Source organism: Narcine bancroftii, chromosome 2, assembly GCF_036971445.1.
Source record: "Narcine bancroftii isolate sNarBan1 chromosome 2, sNarBan1.hap1, whole genome shotgun sequence".
NCBI lineage: Eukaryota > Metazoa > Chordata > Chondrichthyes > Torpediniformes > Narcinidae > Narcine > Narcine bancroftii.
Window position 1 is genome coordinate 312,340,118 of NC_091470.1, and position 20,287 is coordinate 312,360,404.

Below are 20,287 nucleotides of genomic sequence, written 5' to 3' on the forward strand. Positions count from 1 at the left end.
CACCTCCTCCCAATGATCCCAACAGTTCTCCACGAGTCATCTCCTCCCGATGATCCCAACAGTTCTCCACGAGTCATCTCCTCCCAATGATCCCGACAGTTCTCCATGAGTCACCTCCTCCCAGTGATCCTGACAGTTCTTTACGAGTCTAAACCTCCCGATGATCCCGCCAGTTCTCCACGAGTCAAATCTTCCTGATAATCCCGACAGTCCTCCATGAGTCACCTCCTCCCAATGATCCCGACAGTTCTCCATGAGTCTAAACCTCCCAATGATCCCAACAGTTCTCCACGAGTCATCTCCTCCCGATGATCCCAACAGTTCTCCACAAGTCACCTACTGCTGATGATCCCAACTGTTCTCCACGAGTCACCTCCTCCTGATGATCCCAACAGTTCTCCATGAGTCAAACCCTCCCAATAATCCCAACAGTTCTCCATGAGTCACCTCCTCTCGATGATCCCGAGAGTTTCCCATGAGTCAAATCCTCCTGATGATCCCGACAGTTCTCCACGAGTCAAATCCTTCCGATAATCCCAACAGTTCTCCATGAGTCACCTCCTCCTGATGATCCCGCCAGTTCTCCATGAGTCACCTCCTCCTGATGATCCCAACTGTTCTCCACGAGTCACCTCCTCCCGATGATCCCAACAGTTCTCCACGAGTCACCTCCTCCCGATGATCCCGCCAGTTCTCCACGAGTCACCTCCTCCTGATGATCCCAACAGTTCTCTACGAGTCAAATCCTCCCGATAATCCCGACAGTTCTCCACAAGTCACCTCCTCCTGATGATCCCAACAGTTCTCCATGAGTCACCTCCTCCCAATGATCCTGACAGCTTTCCATGAGTCACAGCTTCCCAAATGTAACTATTGCTTTGATTCCAACTCTCTATTTTCTACCTGCTAACCAATCCCAAATCAAAGTTAGAATATTACTCCATGCCTTGCACCCTAATTTTGTTTAATATTTTCTTGTATGTTAAACCTCATCAATGGGTTTCCCCTAACTTGTGCTGCCTCAAAAATCTCAAAATAAATCTATGTTGACTCACTCCAATTCTCTTATACATTACCTCCAAAGAAATATATATAGGATAGTACTGCAAATTCACTGTTTAATAAGATTTTTTTTTGTTCTTTTGGATATGAATGATGAGTGTGTTAAGAAAGAAATTGCTTGAGATTCTTTGTGCTAGCCAATCCACATTGAATATTATAAGTGCACATTGGAGTTCATTGGAAAGAATGCTAATCGGTTTTAACCAATATGGCTTCAGCTAGTAAGACTTTTGGTGCATCAATATTTTGAACTTATATATATGTCAATTAAATTTCATATGTTCATACTCATGACACTAATATGGTGGTTTTCCATTGAACCAATAGCTTCTAATCTTTGATAGTTGAAAAGCAGAAAAGTCTTTTATAATGCACCATTATTAGATATGAGAAAATTTGGTTTACACAGATGGAGAAATTAAAGAACAGATTGGATCAAACGGTGAGCAGATGAAGCTTTTTTTTTAAAAAGGTTGACCTGCAGGAAATAATGGTACCTGAAAAGATGCCTTAATACTTGGCCAAGAACCCTGAGATCCAAACCTGGGAACAGAAGGCCGAAATCAGCAAATTTTTCAGATTGTGCTAATTAAATACAAAAATAAATCTATTACACAGTCAATTATATGTCTTACCTTTCTTATTTTCAATTATCAACAGCACAGTAATTCCATTATGTGTAAAAATAAAATAAATTCATGTGCTCCTAAACCCTTCATCATTAATCATGCTATAGCAGCTAATCACTATAACTGAGGACAACTCAAGCAGACTGAAATTCCATATCTATTGTCATACTCATTCCCTGTAAATCTGTGGGAAAGTTGGGAAAAGTTGGAAGACAGTCTAGTGCAGAGACATCTTGGACCTTGCCTTATAAGAGCTTATGAGGGCATTTACATGAAATGGATTGGGATTCATTATTTAATCCATCCACACCCATCATTCTCACAAGATCACAAGATAAAGGAACAGAAGTAGGCCATTCAGTCCATTGAGTCTGCTCCACAAATCCACCCTGAGCTAAACTGTTCTCATTCCCCTCCTTCTTTAGTTTTTTCTTCTTTCACCCCTCATTTTTCTCACCGGATTCTTCCTCTCTCTCCCCCTCCACGGCCCTTCATTTCCATCTGGTCCCTCATCATATCACGATTGCCACCTTGTTTTCTGATGGGAAAATTCAATCGTTTTTAGAATATCTGTATAAAATTAAAGTAGTTTTAGATCCAACAGTATTTTTATTGGGTAGTTTGCAACCTCTGAAAGGTTTGAGATTAAATAAGTTTCAGCTTGCTTTTGTATATTTAGCTTTATCCTTAGCGAAAAAATGTATTGCTAGTACGTGGAAAGATACAAATATGATTGATATTAATAGATGGCATAATGAGATGAAATATTGTTTAATAATGGAAAAAATTACTTATGTTTCGCATGATAATTATATTTTTTTTATTAATAAGTGGCTGTTATACTCGGAATATTTACATTTCAATTTATATTGATTAGATTTTAATTTGTATATTTAACTTTTTCTTAATATCCTTTCTTTTTTCTTTTTTTATGGCTCTCCTTAGGAGAGTTGGCTGAAGGGGGGAGGGGGATTTTTTTTGTTTCTTTTTCTTTTTTTCTTTTTTATATATATTTTTAAAAATGTTCATGATCATGTTTAATTGCTGTATATGTCATATATTATTTGTTTTTTGAATTAATAAATAAAGTTAAAAAAAAACAAAAAAAAACATTAAGATTGATAATTTTTTGGGGCCAGATGAGATATACCTCAGGCTACTGAAGGAAGGGATAGCTGAGGCATTGATGATTATCTTTGCATCCTCCCTGGCTGCAGGGGAGGTGCCAGAGGATTGGAGAATGGCAAATGTAATCTCCTTGTTTGAAGAATCCTGGGAATTATAGACCAATGAGTCTTTGCAAACTATTGGACTGGATTCTTAAGGAGAGGATTTATGAGCAATTGGAGAAGTACAGCCTTCTCAGGGTTAGTCAGCATGGCTTTGTGATGGGTAAGTTATGCTTCATGAGCTTAATTTACTTTGAGGAGGAAACAAAAGAAATTGATGGAGGTCGGGTGCTAAATGTGGTGTATATGAATTTTAGTAGGCATTTGACAAGGTCCCCCATGATAGACTCATTCAGAAATTCATGAGGCATGGGATCCATGGAACCTTGGCTGTGTGGATTCAGAATTGACTTGCCTGAAGAAAGTAGACAGAAGTAATTGGCAGAAAATGTTCTGCTTGGAAGTCAGAGATTAGTAGAGTTCTGCAAGGATCTGTTCTGGGACCCCTGCTCCTTGTGATTTTTATAAATGACCGAGATGAAGAAGTGGAAGGATGGGTCAGTAAGTTTGCGCATGATGCGAAGAGTGGAGGAGTTGTGGATAGTGTTGAATGTTGTCGTAGGATATAGACTGGATGCAGAGTTTGGTGGGAAAGTGGCTGTGATGCACGGCTGCAGCAGGAAGCAGACACAAAATTCAAGAAAGACTGAACAACAGGCTTTCTTCAGTTAAAAATCTCTGCTACAGTGGTAGCTGTACTGGTAACTCCTGAGTGACTGTTCGGGAGGGGCCAGCTCAGGATTATATCCCGGGAGGTTGTGTTCAGTTCTGGTCACCTCATTATAGAAAGAATGTGGAATCTATGGAGAAGGTGCAGAGGAGATATAATGTCGCTTGGATTGGAGTATGCCTTATGAGGCAAGGTTAACAGACCTAGAGCTTTTCTCTTTGGAGCAAAAGATGAGAGGTGACTTAATAAAGGTCTACAAGATTCTGAGAGGCATAGATAAAGTGGACAGCCAGCACCTTTTTCCCAGGGTGGAAATAGCAAAGCACCAGAGGATATCAATACAAAGCGAAGGAAACAAAGTTTAGGGGAAACATCAGGAGTAAGTTTTTTTACACAGTTGTAAGTGTCTGGAATGCCTTGTCAATGGAGCCTGAAACATTAGGAGCATTTAAGAGACTCTTAGACATGGATGAAATAACAATGAGTGTATTGCAAGGTAGGAAGGGTTTTTTTTGGTACGAATATATAGGTCAGCACAACATCAAGGGCTGAAAAGCCAGTATTTTCCTGTAATATTTTATGTTCTAACCTACCCCTCCCAAAGTGTTTTCTCGTATGTGACCAGACACCATGGATTTTTTTCACATGCTGGCATCAGGCTTCCATCGTTGCAACACTTTAACCAAATGTAACCACCTTGCCACAGCTCCAAATCCTCATCCCAAACTGTCAGTTTATAGAAGTTGTAAGTCTCCCTGAGTGATGAAACACAAGTGTAAAGATGAGTTCCCTTTGGCGTAGAGACACGCAAGTTTAAAAATTCAGTTTCCAGCTTAATAAAAGAGGCTGACAAAATACCTACGGCAGTGTAGCATCCACATTTGCTATAGCCTCGTGAACCTGCCTTCCTCATTTAAGTCATACACTGCGACAGAAATTCCCAAAGGAATTCCTATCTCCACCTCTTCATGTGGTGCTATGTAAATTGTACAGCAGCCAAGAATAAAAAAGGAAAACATTTTCAGAACCTGGAATTTACACCACCACTATGATTATCCGAGGTCTAATTCAATAATGCTTTTAATTTCATTGACTGTGAGGGATTAGATTAGATTGGTTATCAATGGGACAGCAAGCTGTGATAAGAGCATCAAACCCTACCTACTGAGTGGGGATAGTACATTGCACAGCAAACACCCATTTGACAAGAAAATGAATTGCATTAAACCACCTTTTTCACAGTCTGTAATTGAATTTCAATGATAAATCATTCTGAAAGGAAAATTATGGAATATGCAAGTAATATAGCATTATTTTACCATGGACAAGAATTCTGAGCATAAGCAATAAATATTTTGCATTGATACATATCATTATAGAGAGTACATCACTTCTAGGATTATCTTGCACAGATGTGTCACTTCTGCATTCTGTGGACATCTACTCCCACATGGCCCTTAACAACTTCTACAGGTTCAGCATTGAAAGCATCTTAGCTGGAAGCATCACAGTGGGGTAAGGGAGTTCCAGCTTGGAACATCACACAAACTTCCCTTCCCTTCAAATCTATCTACCCCTTCTGCTGCTGTTAGAAAGGCAGACAACTGACTGAAGATCTCATCCCACGCTGGACACACTCCCTTCTCCCTCCTCCCATCATTAAAAAGGTTCAAGAGTGAGAATATGTGTATCAACTGCCTTAAAGACAGTTTCCACCTCATAGTCATTAAGCTTCAGAACCTAACAACAGTGAAATCTTGCTGCCCTTGCTGTGTACTAATTTTTCTTTTCACTATTACACTACAAAATGTAATGTTCTCTTGCTTTTCCACATGGTAAAATTGTAGGCATGTTAGAGTTGACTTGCTAGATTGCTTGTGAAAAACCCTTTCTCTTTGTACTAAGTACAATGTCACAATCAATTTGAATTTGAACTTGAACTTGTCTCTGATTTTGTAGACACTTGATAGCCTAATTCTTGACCTGTTTTGAACTATGACTAATATGCTGCTACAGAATGTGTGAAAGTGTGCTATCCAGAAGACATTGTGGATAAATAATATTCATTCTTTCCACCACTCCCCACCCCCCCCCACCCCCAACCTGTTAGACGAGTGGTTCTCAATCATTTTCTTTGCACTCACATAACACTTTAAGTAATCCCTATGCCATCGCTGCTCTGTGATTAGTAAGGGATTGCTTAAGGTGGTATGTGGGTGGGAAAGGAAGAGAACCACTGCCCTAGATCCCATTGTTACTGAAATATTTTGCTTGAGAAAAATTGACATTGGTCCATTTCCTTTGGAGTTATGAAACTGTGCACATAACAAGTCAATTAGGTACCATTAAAACAGTGGGTTTTCAAACTTTTTCTTTCCATCCACATACCACCTTACACAATCCCTTACTAATCACAGAGAACCTATAGCATAGGGAATACTTAAAGTGGAATGTGAGTGGAAAGAAAAATTTTTGAGAACCGCTGTGATAGACAAAGGTGTGTTCAATGCTTTGTCCAGCCATGCAAAACCAGAATGCATTGGAGAATATGTTTTTCTCTGTCCCCCAGTAAACTCACACATTGTTACACTCACCTTTGTGGCTCACAGTCAATGAGTAGATTACACTTAGTGTAATTGTTCCTCCAAGGTTTTATTTCATTTTTCTCTCTAACCCTAGAATAAAGTCTCCAACTGTGGGATGGTGGATTCAATACATGAACCTGTAGTACACCACATCAGCAACAAGAAAGATTTAAAAGATTATTGAACTGGTTCTTTGACTTCAGAAAATCACCTGAGTAATGGACTCCTGTGTTGAGATTATTTATATTCAGCAGAAGAGGATAATATTTTACATAAAATCAATGTCCTAACATTCACAGCTCCTAACTATTTTGAATGCTAAGCATAGAATTCACACAGTAAAATACACAATTCTATTCTATTTTGTTCAAATAAAAGAAGTCAAATAATAAATTATGTTATTGTACATAAATTAAAGGTCAGCCTCTGCAGTGTTAATTTAGTCCTCTTACCAAGGTTATATTTAAGGTGGAAATGGAGTTGAACGTCAGACTTCAGCATCGAGTGTTGTCCTCTGTTTATCTTTCTGCATATGGAACTCTCTAAGCCTTTATGAGTAAAATGTATTCCCACAAGGAGCTGTTCAATCCAGAATTGTTTTGCATTCTTTCAATAGGTTAGCTGCAATCCAGAAGACAGTGGAATGCTTGGGCATTTTATGGTGCTTTCTTGAAACGGTTTTCAACTACAGGAGAACAGTTGCTGAATGATCAGATTCATTAATGAAAAATATATAAGAATATTTATCCATTTTAATTTTTGGAGCCTCCATTGTTTATTGTAAATGTTTGCTTTAGAAGTCTAGTGTGTGATTACAACAATATCAATCTCTTAAAATGTAAGCTTCTAAGGATAGATTTTAAGACTTTCTTTTCCCAGGCTTAAAACCTCCAACAATTTTTTCCATGTAAAATGTAGCAATTTATGAATTTGGTGAGAGCTCTTGATCTTCACACTTTTGATTTCTATATTTTAATAAATCAATATTTATTATCGATCCGGAATTAGCTTGCCTGCAGAAGGCGATAGTAGATAGAACATATTCTGTTGAGGTCAGTGACAAGTGATGTTCTATAGGAATCACTCTAACGTTCAAGATTCCTTTATTCTAATGTAATAGAACACAGCATGCAAAATTACATGAAATTGCATTCTGGCGGCCATAAGGCTTAAAAAAAGGTTGCCATTTATGTTGCCCTGTGCCCTTTACAGAATGAGACAAAGAGAAGCAATGAGTGTCTGTGGATTCGTCTCCTGCACTCCCACAGCATCTGCAGGTGCACAGGCTCCTGTTCGATCAATTAGCAACCCAATCTCCATATCCAAACCTCCAACATGATCAGGAAGCCTTTAGCACCAAGGCCATTCAGGATCCCTTCTTTCCCTCAACATCAACACCCTCTCGAATCCCAGTTCCAGTGCCTAATTCCTATGAGCCAGTCTCCAGTAGCCTACAGCCTGGATTCTGAGACCCCTATTTTAGTTGATTTTTAGAAATTAATAGGATAAAAAATTAGAAAGGTGAATCAGTAAGTTTTCAGATGACACAAGGAGTGGAGTTGTTGAGGATATTGCGGAAGGTTGTCGTAGGTTACAATAATAAACAAATGATACAAAGTTGGGTGGAGATGTAGCAGATGGATAAGTGTGAAGTGATGCACTATGGAAGGATGAACTTGAAGACAGAGTATGTGGTTAATGGGAGGATGTTTTCAGTGTGGAGGAACAAAGGTCAAAGTCCATAGATCTCTTCAGGTTTCTGCAAAAGTTGATGGGGTGTTAAAGGTGTGTTGAGCTTCATTAATCAAGGGATTGATTTCAAAAACCATGAGGTAATGTTACAGCTCTATAAAACTCTGGTTAGACCACTCTTGGAGAAAATGTGTTCAGTTCTGGTTGCCTCATTACAGGAAGGGTGAGCCAATTATGTGAGAAGTAATCATTGCACTGAGACAAAAGTGAATGGGTGGAATATTAAATAGGTGTTTCTATATCAGTCTTTATCAAATCTTGAAAGAAAGAATGTAACATTGGAGGTGAAAACTGGTGAGGAGGAAATGCTAGAAAGGTGAGCTGGGCTTCCATTGCTGAATAGAAAATGCAGATGGAGAGTGCAGAAGGGTTTTCCATTATCATCAACAACATTCAAGAAACTTGAAACCATCCTTTGCAAAGCAACCCATTTGATTAGTCCCATTAAGTACATTAATTCCTTAGACCACCAGCAAATAGTAGCTGTAGTGTGTGTCGGCTTCAAAATATGCAACATTTATTCACTTAGGCTGTTCAAAAAGCACCGACATAAACCTAGGACCTTTGCCACAAAGAATAATAAGGCCAAGACACAGAGGAATACCATCAACAGCAACGTCCTCTCCAACTCACACACCATCATGATTAGAAACTATAAAATTGACCCATTATCATTACTGAGTCTAAATCCTGGAACTCCCTACCCAACAACACCGTATGAGAATCTCCACAGGAAAGACTGAAGCATTTCAAGATTACAGCTCTTCGCTGCCTTCTCAAGGGAAATTAGGGATGCTCACCCTGTTGGTAATCACCAGATATTTTTTAATTCATCCTTGAGTAGAAGAAAGGCATGCAAGGAAATGTCCAGTAAGTACATACTAATTAGTGTAATGTTGGTGATAAAGAACCATTGAGAAATAATAATCAGGAAAGAGAAATAGTGGGTCAACATTGAAGTTTTAATTAATAGAGTCAACACAGATTCCTTAGCCAAATTAAATTGGATTATCCCTATTAATTTTGTGACAAGGTAGCAGAGAAGATCAATGGAGACAATTCAGTAGCTGTGATCTTTTTGGATCTTCAGAAGACATATAACAAAAATTCACACGTAAAATAATGTGCAGTAGGTGTAAGCCTTTGGCTTTAGCACAAAGTGTTATGATAAATGTTTGCTTTTCACACTCGAGGATGGTAGTCAGAGTCAATGCATAGATTCTGTTATGAAGTGCAGATGCAGACAAAATTTTGGAGATGAGTGTTCACAGTGGGAGTTAAATAACAATGGATTTAGAACAGAGGTGAGGAGAAACTACCTGGGAAAACTTGTGTAACTTCCTCATCCACAGAAAGTTGTTGAGGCCAGGTCTTTATATATATTCAGAGGGTGTTGGATATAGCTCTTATTGACTAAATGGATCAAGAGTATGGAAAGAATGCAGAACCAGGTTACTAAAATTAGCTGAATGGTGGTTCAGGCTCAAAGGTATTTTACTGCATCTATTTTCTCTGTTTCTAACATGAGTTTGGAGGCATGCTAGACTGTGAGGAATATAGGGACAGGTTGCAAAGGAACATTGAGAAACTAATAGAAAAGGTAGGCATGTGACAGATGAAATTTAACACAAGAGATATATTTTGGTGGAGAGAAAAACAGATTAAATGGCACAGTTCTAAATGGTGTAGAGGAGCAAAGAGCTGTGATGCGTATGTGCACAAATCTTTGAAGGCATGAGGAAAAGTTCCAAGTAATTAATAAAGTGGGTGGGTGTCTGGGCTTCACAAATCAAAGAATAAAATTCAAAAGTAGGGTTACATTTTGAATGAATTACCTGAAAATCAAACAAACTCAAAATAAAGTTGGCGGAAGGTGGATCGATCCAGTAATATTCAGTCACACATTTGCAGAAACTTGCCTCACAACCAGTTACCAGGTCAAGATGAGCAAAAGAGCTGACAAATGCAGCCACATTTTTTGTTCTCCATAATCTACTTGATCATTACCCAAGGCTAACCATTTAGTCAACATGATAATCAGTCAGTCAGAAAAGAGTATATTAATAAAACTCTGTAGTAGAACCTTGTGATAGTACAGATCTATCACCAATGTATATAGTGTATATAGTTACTGTATCTAGACTGTGCTTACAGCGATTGGCTGAGAGCTAAGCCACGCCTATTGTCTGGACCTTAAAGGGTTGTGTCCCTAGCCAAGTCGGATCATTCCGGACTGGTCGGCCACCTGTGAAGAGCTCCTGTCTTTTGCTAATAAAAGCCTTGGTTTGGATCAACAAGTCTTTGATTCTTTCGACGAGCTCTACAAGCCTATAATTGGAAACAAGTATTAGATATACAATATGTTATCAAATGCTGTACAGATTAGCAGAATAACAGTTGGATCAAGTAAATCATGAAAATCTGTAGACACTGTGATTGAAGAAGAAGAAACACAGCTGGTCAAACAGCAAAGGTAAAAATACATAACCAACATTTTGGGCTTGAGCCCTTCACAAGGTATGAGAAAATGTCAACAGGCGTCCAAATAAAAAAGATAGGAGGGGAAAGGTAGGAGGGAGTGGAAAAGGCAGGAGATGATAGCTGGAGAAGGGGGGAGTGGACAGCAGTGATCAGGGTGAGGAGGGATGGCGAGAGAGTGCCCCAGCCAGGTGCCATTAACATCAATTTCTCTGCTTTCTGCTAACTTTCTTGCCTTTTCTTTCCCCTCCCCTTTCCAATTTTTCCAGTTCTCCCCCTCCCTCTCTATTCACCCAGCCATCTTTCATCCCCCTGATTGCTGCTGTTTCCTCTCTCCCTTCTCCACCTATCATCTCCTGACTTTGCCACCCCCCAACCCCATCTTTTTGTTCAGATGCCTGCCAACATTCTCTCATACCTTGATGAAGGGTTCAAGCCCAAAACGTTGGTTATGTATTTTGTTACTTTGTTACATAAAAGACACTGTTTGAACAGTTGACGCAAGGTTGTTAAACAAGAAAATCTGCAAATGCTGGTGTCAAGTACAAAATGCAAGCATGCTGGAGAAACTCAGCAGATCACACAGCGTCCATAGGATATACATTTTGAGCCTGAGCCCTTTTTTTCACATTAGAAACTGCATTATGATACCACTGAATTAACTTATCTACCAATCTCATTATTTAATTTCGTAGCAACATCCTGGGTTATAAATCTAAACTTTTTCAATGTCTTTTAATTTATACTTGACTGAAGAACCACTGCTGTCAACTCTCTGGTCCTAAAACAATTATGATCAGCTCTTGAAAACTGCTTTGATTGCTGTCAATCTCCTATCAAATCTTGGTTTTTCTATGTGAATAGCTAAGGAGGAAGACTTTTTCTTGGAGGATTGGGAACTTTTGGAACTTTTGAACCAGAAACTAACTCAATGAATATATTCCAGTCAAAGGTGACATACCTTTTGAACTTGAGGGAAAATAAAGGGTTATGTGGAAAAGGCAAGAAAATGAAATTGAGGCCAAGATCATATGAACTGCAAAATGTGGAATGGACCTCAGGGCTGGAAGGTCTATTGTCTCTTCCATCCTTATCTCCGCTGAAACCAAGGAAATCAATGCTTCCAATATTTGTTTAAATATGGTATTTATTTGCACATGATTAATAACAACCTAACTACTCCAATTATTCTGTTTACAGAAGCATATGACCTTGGTTCACAGATTAACTTTTTAATTAATGATAATTTGATTATATCAGGTAACCATATATCCAGAAATATTTGTTTCTGATTATAAACTCTACAGAGTTTTATGAATAGACTCTTTTCTGACAGATTATCTCATCTTAAAATTCAACAGCTGGACATATTGTAAAATATTTGTAAATAACTGATGAAGCAAGAAGGGAGGCATTGCACCCAATTCTCGATGTGAACATCCTAGAAAGAGTGCAGACAATGATTTACTGGAAAGGTTCTAGAGATGAAGGATTTCAGCTACAAGATCAGACTTGAGGCTTTGACAGGGATCAGATGGTGCTTTACTCCTTGATGCAAGATCAGACATGGGGTTTCGACAGGGATCAAATGGTGTTTTACTCCTGGTGCAAAAAGGTTGAGAAAAGATTTAGTAACATAGGGATACAAGATCATGATAAAATCATGGGATAAATCCCATCAGTGAGTAGATCAAGGCCAGGAACCCTGGATTTCAAGTGAGAATCAAAAGGCAAAGGGGACATGTTGAAAAACTTTCCATTAAGCATTTATGATCTGGAACACACTGTATATGGATAGTGGGGGAAAAAGCAGTTTTCAAAATGAAAATAGGTATGCATTTAATGAAAATTAATTTCCAGGCCTTTTAAGAAAGAATTATACCCAGTGATTGCTTTAGAAAAAAATCAGTAAATGGTCAATGGACAGAATGACCTTTTCTGTGGCTCAATGATTCATCAATATATGGTTTAATTCCTCTGGATTTTCTCAATTTATGTCCAGTCTTATCAAATTAAATAACACTTGTTTGTTGCTGCAGTACATCAGATCCTGTCCATTCAATGGCAAGTTCGCAAGCAGATGTGACAAAATGAATGGAAGCTTGCCATAATTATTAAAATTAGGCTAATCTCAGAAAATGCAGCTGGTTGACTTGACTAGGCAATCTTGAATGGTGCAGGGGTGTTCGCCCAAGCTGAAACTGTACCCTTTGCTGTCAGATCAACCAATAACTGTACATGGTACTCTGAAATGAATAAATGTGACCTTGAACTGTCAATTCCAATTCAGCATCTATTTTAGCACAATGTTGAAAGCAAAATTGATATAATCCAATGTCTATCAGAAACATCAGTGGATATAGATTATCAGTTTAACCTTGACATGGGAACCATTCTCAGAAAACGAAAGTGAATATCTTGTTAATAATAGGTTGAATATTGACTGAGCAATCACTTCATCGGTAAAACTGTTTTTCACTGAAATCTTTAAATAGAGATAGCAGTGTGCATTAATACAGGATCAGAACAAAGAGAAAGTAGACAAGTGGAAAACAATCAGAGATAAATACATGTGGCTTGTGGCAGCAATATCACCATGAAAGATTAGAATTTTAATTTTAATTAGACTTCAGGAAAGCAAATTAAGCTGGTTTCTGACTGTTACCGTATATACTTGTGTAGTAGTTGAGTTTTTTGGACCAATTTTTCATGTCATATTTAGGAAGTCAACTTTTACATGGGTCCCACATTTGACTGTGCTAAGTACCTATATCGTTCAAGGCTTGCATGGGTGGGTGGTCGAGGTGGGGATTCACAGTCAGGGTGTCGGGAGCTCCAATGAGTGAGTGGCCAGGGTGAAGATCCACAGTCGGGGCATGGGGGGAAAGCTCTGGTGGGCAGACGGGCATCCGGGGCGAGGATCGGCAGTCAGGGTATTGGGAACTCAGATGGGCAGGCGGCCGAGGTGAAGGTTCGCAGTCAGGGTGTCAGGATCTCGGATAGATGGGTAGTCGTGGCCAAAATAGTGAAAGTCAACTTTTACATGGGTCATACGGAAAATGTGATTTTTGGGCCATAAAAGGGGGATCGACTGTTAAACGAGTATATAAGGTGATAATGAGACACTATCTGGCCTTCTACCTCACCATAGAGAAAGACTGAAGGCTTATTCTAAAAGTGGCAATGAAGAATCAGTATCAGTTTCCATTTCCATTTCTTGTTTCTACAACTAGTGAAAACAGATCCAATACTAAATGAATGTGAATCATTCTGGCTTAGAGATGCATTACAACCACATTGATATGACTTCTCTTGGTAGTAAAATCATAGTGATTAAATACATTTATTTACAGAGCAAATTAATAATTAAAGAGAATTTGGCAGAGTGCCTATATCTAATGGAAATTGTGTGAAGAACAAAAAAAAATTATGTATTTTTTCTGATCTGCATTCTATGGTGCAGAAATGTCTTCAGTCTGAGATATGGGGTAGGGGAGGACATTGCAGAGATTAATTCTGGGCTTGCTTCAGAACTTTAGGCTTTCTGAGCATCCAGAAAAGCAAAACCTCTCTTCACCACCTTGGCATCTTTTCTCCTGTCCCCATTAATTCAATTAATTCATGACCACAGAATGAATTAAGTCCCTAAATTGGCTTGTGGAATGTTTGTGCACTGCATCAATAATAGAGAAAATAGCAAATGAATAGAGATTTGCATTAACATTTTTTGTGCAATATGCAATTTTACTGAAGCTTTAATATTTGTAAAGGCTTTTGGAAGTGGACGTTGGTTTCAGTCATTGCCTAAGTACCTTTTAAACGGAGATGTTAATTTCACAAGGTCATGTTAAATTTTGCGAAAGAAATCCAATTTCTTGTTTATCTAAACTCTAAAATGCTCATGCATTTAAAATAAAGTAGCTTTCCTTGATAAAGCAATGAAATTCATCCAGCTTAAATAGAAAATGATCACTGCCAGAGCCTCTGGAAGAGACCAATAAAAATAATGCTGGTAAACTTTAAACGATGTCTGCTGAGCATCCTTTAGCAGTAGGTGTTCCCACTCCCTTCAGCTATTTTAAAGCGTGGTTGCAGCTTGCTAGTTTTATCAGAAGGGCATACCCCTATTGTTTGCTAGGTTGTGTTGCAAGCATTCAACTCAAGGCTATCAGCTCAATGACATAACTCTTTGCTTATCTTTCACCCAAGGCTATCATTCCATTGGGATATTGAATTTAACCTATAGGACATTTCACTGATCCCTTTGACAAGCACCCATAGTACACTTTTAGTGGCAAGGGGATCTGTTAAGATTATACAAAGAGAATAGATATCAGTGCTTGATGTGACATGTTCAGAGATTTGTCAATCCAGGTTTTACAATAAAAGAACTTCGAATAGAATAGTGTTTTATTTATATTAGACTTTTACGTGATGATGTATTCACTTGAATAAGAAATACTAATGAGTGGGCTTTGATGTAGCTTTCTTACAAACTGTAAATAAGCATATCTTTAGTCTGAGCAGTTAAAAAACATGTCATGCGATTCTATCTTGCAGAAACCTTTGATCATTATTTGTAAGCTACAATTGAAGAGACACAGACATAGAGAAGTATTTTGCAACAAGATTCTGCGTTAGGTACTCAGATGTGTACATGCTATGCAGCAAGAGTACACAGGTTTCTACTGCCAGATGAACAGTAAAATAAAAATGACATCTGATCAAATAGATTCATCATCTTATCAGTCTTCTTGTTATCAGGGGTCCATTATTATACAGATAAATGAATTAGGAGCACCAGTAGGTTAATCAAATTCTCAAACCTGCTCTGCCATTAAATATGATTGTGATTGATATGGTTGCAACCTGAACTCCACATCACATTCTGTTACTTGTGACAATCTTTCATCCCCTTAATAAATATCTAGCTACTTTGACCTTAAATATATTCTAGAACCTTTTTAGGAAGAGAATTTTAAAGACTCATGAGCCTCCAAGAGAAAAAAAGATTTGCCTCATCTCTTAAATGGGTAATGCTTTATTTTGAAAAGTTGATGAAGGTCATCTTTGATGAGGGTTTATTATCAAAACACAAGAACAACCCCTCCAATGAAAACATGCAAATGGTCCCTCGGCCTACCCTCCCTGAAGTCCACAATAAGATCATTGGTCTTACTGAACTTGAAAACAAGAAGTACCGCACAACCAGATTCTTGATCTCCATCCTATATTCTGACTTGACATTATCATTATTCTGCTAAGCTGTGTGATGTCACCAGCAAATTGTATATCGCTTTGGTGCAGAACTTGGCTAGACAGTCATGGGGTGCATGGGATCAAGCATGTAGCCTTGAGGTTGATGGTCAGCAAGGAGAAGGTGATGCTGCTAATCTGCACTGACTGGGATCTTCTGTTCAGGAAATAAAGGATCTATTTATAAAGGGAAGAATAGAGTCCCAGATCCATTAATTGTTAGTTTTTCTGGAACTATGGTGCTTCATACCAAGCTGTTATCAATGAAGAAAATGGGTGTTCTTGTGATCCAGCTGTCTTACGTTCAGCAGAAGGTTAGGAAGCTGGCATTGGCTGTTGACATGTAATGGAAGTAGTGAGCCTCTAATTCTAGATTCTTCCTCCAGAGGAAGCATTCCTTCCAGATCTATCCTGTCAAGTCCCCCATATGTTTTAATCAAGTCCCTGCTCAGTCTTCTAAACTTGAGTGGCTATGTTGATTCTGTCCAACCTTTGCTCATCAGTCAACCCATTTATTCCAGGTATAGGACTAATAGATCTTCACTGAACAGACTCCAATTTAATCAATAAAGGGGCCAAATGTAACCCTAAATGTAAACTCTAATTGTAGTGTCACCAATCTCCTATTTAACTGAAATATGGCTTCCCAACTTCTGAATTCACTTCTCCAAATAATAAATAATAACATGCTGTTAACTTTCCTCCTTGCTTCACCTAATTCTGGAATGCCAAGATTCATCTGCTTCTCAGATTCTGGAATCTTGCATTAAATGTTTCACTTTTAGTTTCCTGCCAAAATAGAGCAGTTCACATCTTCCCACATTATACTCCTCTTCCCAAATCCTTGCCTACTTATTTTACTTTCTGTGTTCCTTTGTAGCTTCCACGTTATCTTCTTCTCAAGTTACATTCCTATATCTCCAGTCATTTTTAACAACCAAAATGTTGGTGCTGTCATCCAAGTCATTTATATAAATTGCAAGAGATTGAGATCTCAGCACCACCTCCCTGTTCCACTGCACTCGTTAGATCTTACCAAACAGCAAAAGATCCAATTTTACCTGTCACTGTTTCCTGTTGGACAACCAGTCTTCTATCTACTCAAATATATTGAAAGAGCATAAGGTCTTTTTATATTTCTTAATGATCTTTTATGGGGCAACTTGTCCAACACTATCTGCAAATAACAATACAATCACAGTTCTATACATGTTTTATACATGTTCTATACATGTTTTATACATGTTCTATACATGTTTTTGTTCCCCCCTCGATAAATAATGGAACAAAATACATTAATATCTAAAAATCATCACAGATAGCAATAAAAATGTATATTACTGCCACTTGGCTTACAATTTAAAGGAAATATGCCCATATTATAAATAGTACTTGTTGCAAGATTGAAAAATAGCGTCCATTATTTATACAAGGCAGGCAAAGATTTGCCCCAGCAAGGGATGCCACCAACATGCACCATTCTCTGGCTTGAACTACGTCAATTTGGCATCACTTCATTTCAGCTTTCATTGTGATTTTAATTGAACCTGTTAACATTGGGGAACCTGATTGGAGATCTAAAGGACTCACTAGAGATTGCACAAAGACCATACAAAATCTCCAGAGCTGCACCAACTGACTATGTTTCTTGCTGCTCACAAGTTCAGGCATTGAGGGTCTCTGTAGTAATACCAACAGGAGCTGCCTATTATTGAAGGAAATTATTTGGTGAAAATAGGCCTTGTTGACTAGGTTGAGCATTTCAGTACAAGAGGCAAATACATGTGCAACAGAGAGGAAGCCAGTCCCTGAGAAGGATCAGCAATAACCCATATCCTCTTCATACGATTTTGAGGTCCACTTTTCACAGGCCTATCATGATGGAGGTTTGTGACCTCCAAGGCCAAGACTTTGTGCCTCAACTGTTCTTTAGGTGAAGGCCAAGGTCATATTGACTTTCAATGCCACAATCTCTGCCTTGTGTCAGAACTATAACTATCTAATGATAACAATAACAAGTTGAACATCATGCATTGTATGATGTATATGTGCACTGAAATTCTTACCTGCTGCAGCTGAACAGGTACTCCACAAAAAAGACTATAATATTATGGATAAATTGAATTAAAAAGAGATGATAAATGCAAAATGTGTATAGATGATAAATATTCAGTTATCCCAGCACAAGAAAAATATAGGGGACTTTGAAATAAATAGTACAGACCATCCTTTTGTGCTATTGGAGCAGTCACTCGTAAAGGAAATAATTTGTAACAGCACTGATTTACCACAGCTTACAAACAAATGAAGAATACACTCACAAGTTTCTTTCAGCACACCATGAAGTCGACTTTCTTTTTATATTCTCTAGACACCACATTGCATTCTTCAACTCCCCAGACCCCACCCAGCCAAACTCCTCTTATCTCATTGGCTCACTGGTGCACAGGTGATCCTGACACTCACTCTCCTCCTCCTGATGAAGGTAAGTACGCGACCGCGATAAATTCATCCACTTTGATTTTAATGAGGAACGATTGTTATATGAGGCAGTGGATTTTGCCTGATCTATTGTTTTTCCATAAAGTAGTTAACCACTATCTGCACACATTGGCTCATTACAGCTTTACTATATAACTAGGGCAGTAAGGTTGGCGTAGCAGTTAGCGCAATGCCTTTACGGTTCCAGCTATTGGGACCGGGGTTTGAATCTCACACTGTCTGTAAGAAGTTTGTACATTCTCCCTGTTTCTGAGTGGGTTTTCTTTGGGAGCTCCAGTTTCCTCCCACCATTCAAAATGTACCGGGGGTCTAATTTTAATTGGATGTAAATTGGGTGGCAAGGACTCCTGGGCTAAAATGGCATGTTACCATACTGTATGTCTACATTTTTAAAAATTAATACTAGCTCATCTTCAACAGAGAAAGGCTTCCATTCACTCAACAAGTAAGTAGTGCCAGATCATCAAAAGCTGTTCCTTGCGCTCAGTGCAAGATTTCCAATCTTACACTCTCCTCCTTAGAGTGAGAAAGCTGCCTGGAATATTCAGCAGATGCTCGCTAGAAGGATCAGTCCTGAGGACAAGGACAACCCTATCCTTTTGGCCCCTTGGCACTGGAAAATCCCTCAATAAACCTGCAGAATGTACAATGATGAAAGGCATGCAAACACCAGAATTCCGCTGGAGAAAATTCCAAGTTACATATCCACCATCTCCATCACTGAGGAGTACCTGCCAGTAAGCTTCAAGCAGATCTACAGATTTCATAATTACCATTACATTCCATATGCTCTACAATCCAGGATTACACAGCATCTACTAGTGTGCTGGAGCAGATAGAGAATTCCTTAATGGAGATTCATAGTGTCATCTCTCATCGACACTCAGGTGGAAGATGGCAATGCAAGGGCAAGAAGACCCTTCAAACCAGTGTGTGTGGTTTTCTCCAAAATTTTTAAGCTGTGAAAGCAGAAATTATATTTGTTCATCCACCCCAACTCCTACTTTTTAGATGCACGTGCATCCGGTGTACATTAGAGATTCAAAGAGTGAAGAGGCTTGCTGCTTATAGTATGTTAGTTATTAGATGTACATATAAACAAGCACTGATCTCTACACAAGAACCCATTTTCCTCCCTCTGTACTTTGTTTAAATATTCATCCCTTTGGAGCATACTCAGCATAAATGGCTGCTAGTTTACAAGAACCAAAACCAATGAAAATACTCCTATTTACATGAAGTTGATCAGATTATCATACAATGAACATGTTTCCTCTTTCAAGCCTATTAATTATAACTTCATTTGACAATTGAAAGCACCTCATGGGGACACCTAGTTAAAAGTCTTATCAATTCATTGTGTAAGTGGACCGCTTCCGAGGAGCATATCTCATTAGAACCGTTGATAACCAGAGGGAGGAACATGGTCATACAATAAGATCAATGTGCTGGTTGCTGCCCTACATGTATCTCTCATTTAACAGTGGACCACTAAGCATGTCCATTTAGGAGGGAGGCATTGCAGAAGATTTTCCATTTCAGCATTAAACATCCTTCATATTTTTCTGCCTCTTCTTCAAGCTCCTGCCTCAAGTGCAATAACTATGACAACTGGAAAGAATGCGAAGAACAGAAGCCCCGAGGAAGGAAACAACATTGCTCTGGGGCTCAAACACCATCATTGCACCAATAACACGATTCCACAATAAAAAGACCAACAGCTGTACAGCTTCAATCCTCAGCAGGAAGGCATCATTCAAATCAGGAATAGCTAGCAGCATGTTGAAATGGCAGACAGTAAATTAGCATGTATCCTATTTGTGGCATAGCAACTCTTGCCAGTTGATGCCACAATATTTTTAATCATCGCTGCACAATAAGAGGTACTATTGAAGCAATATGACAGTACATTCCAATTGCTCTGGTGTATTCAATTATATTTATGGTTCTCTTGATTTGTTATTGTTATATTTTGTCTTGAAATTAAACACAAGTACTGCCTGGGTTTCACTCTCTAATAATTAAGTTTTAAAGTCTTAGATCCAGGTCACAGTGTTCCACTGAATGGCTACTTCCTATGTCCATGCAGATAACAGATAGCCATGAAAAGGTCTTGATCTCAGA

General features: G+C 38.6%; 1 long non-coding RNA gene across 1 annotated transcript; it reads right to left on the reverse strand.

The window, feature by feature from the left end:
• Positions 1–2,157: 2,157 nt before the first annotated feature.
• LOC138752757 (uncharacterized) lies at positions 2,158–6,854 on the reverse strand. The gene is made up of 3 exons (XR_011350899.1): positions 6,628–6,854; positions 4,184–4,345; positions 2,158–2,229 (listed from the first exon to the last, which is right to left on the reverse strand). It is a non-coding gene; the product is annotated as an uncharacterized lncRNA (long non-coding RNA).
• Between the last annotated feature and the right edge of the window lie 13,433 nt (positions 6,855–20,287).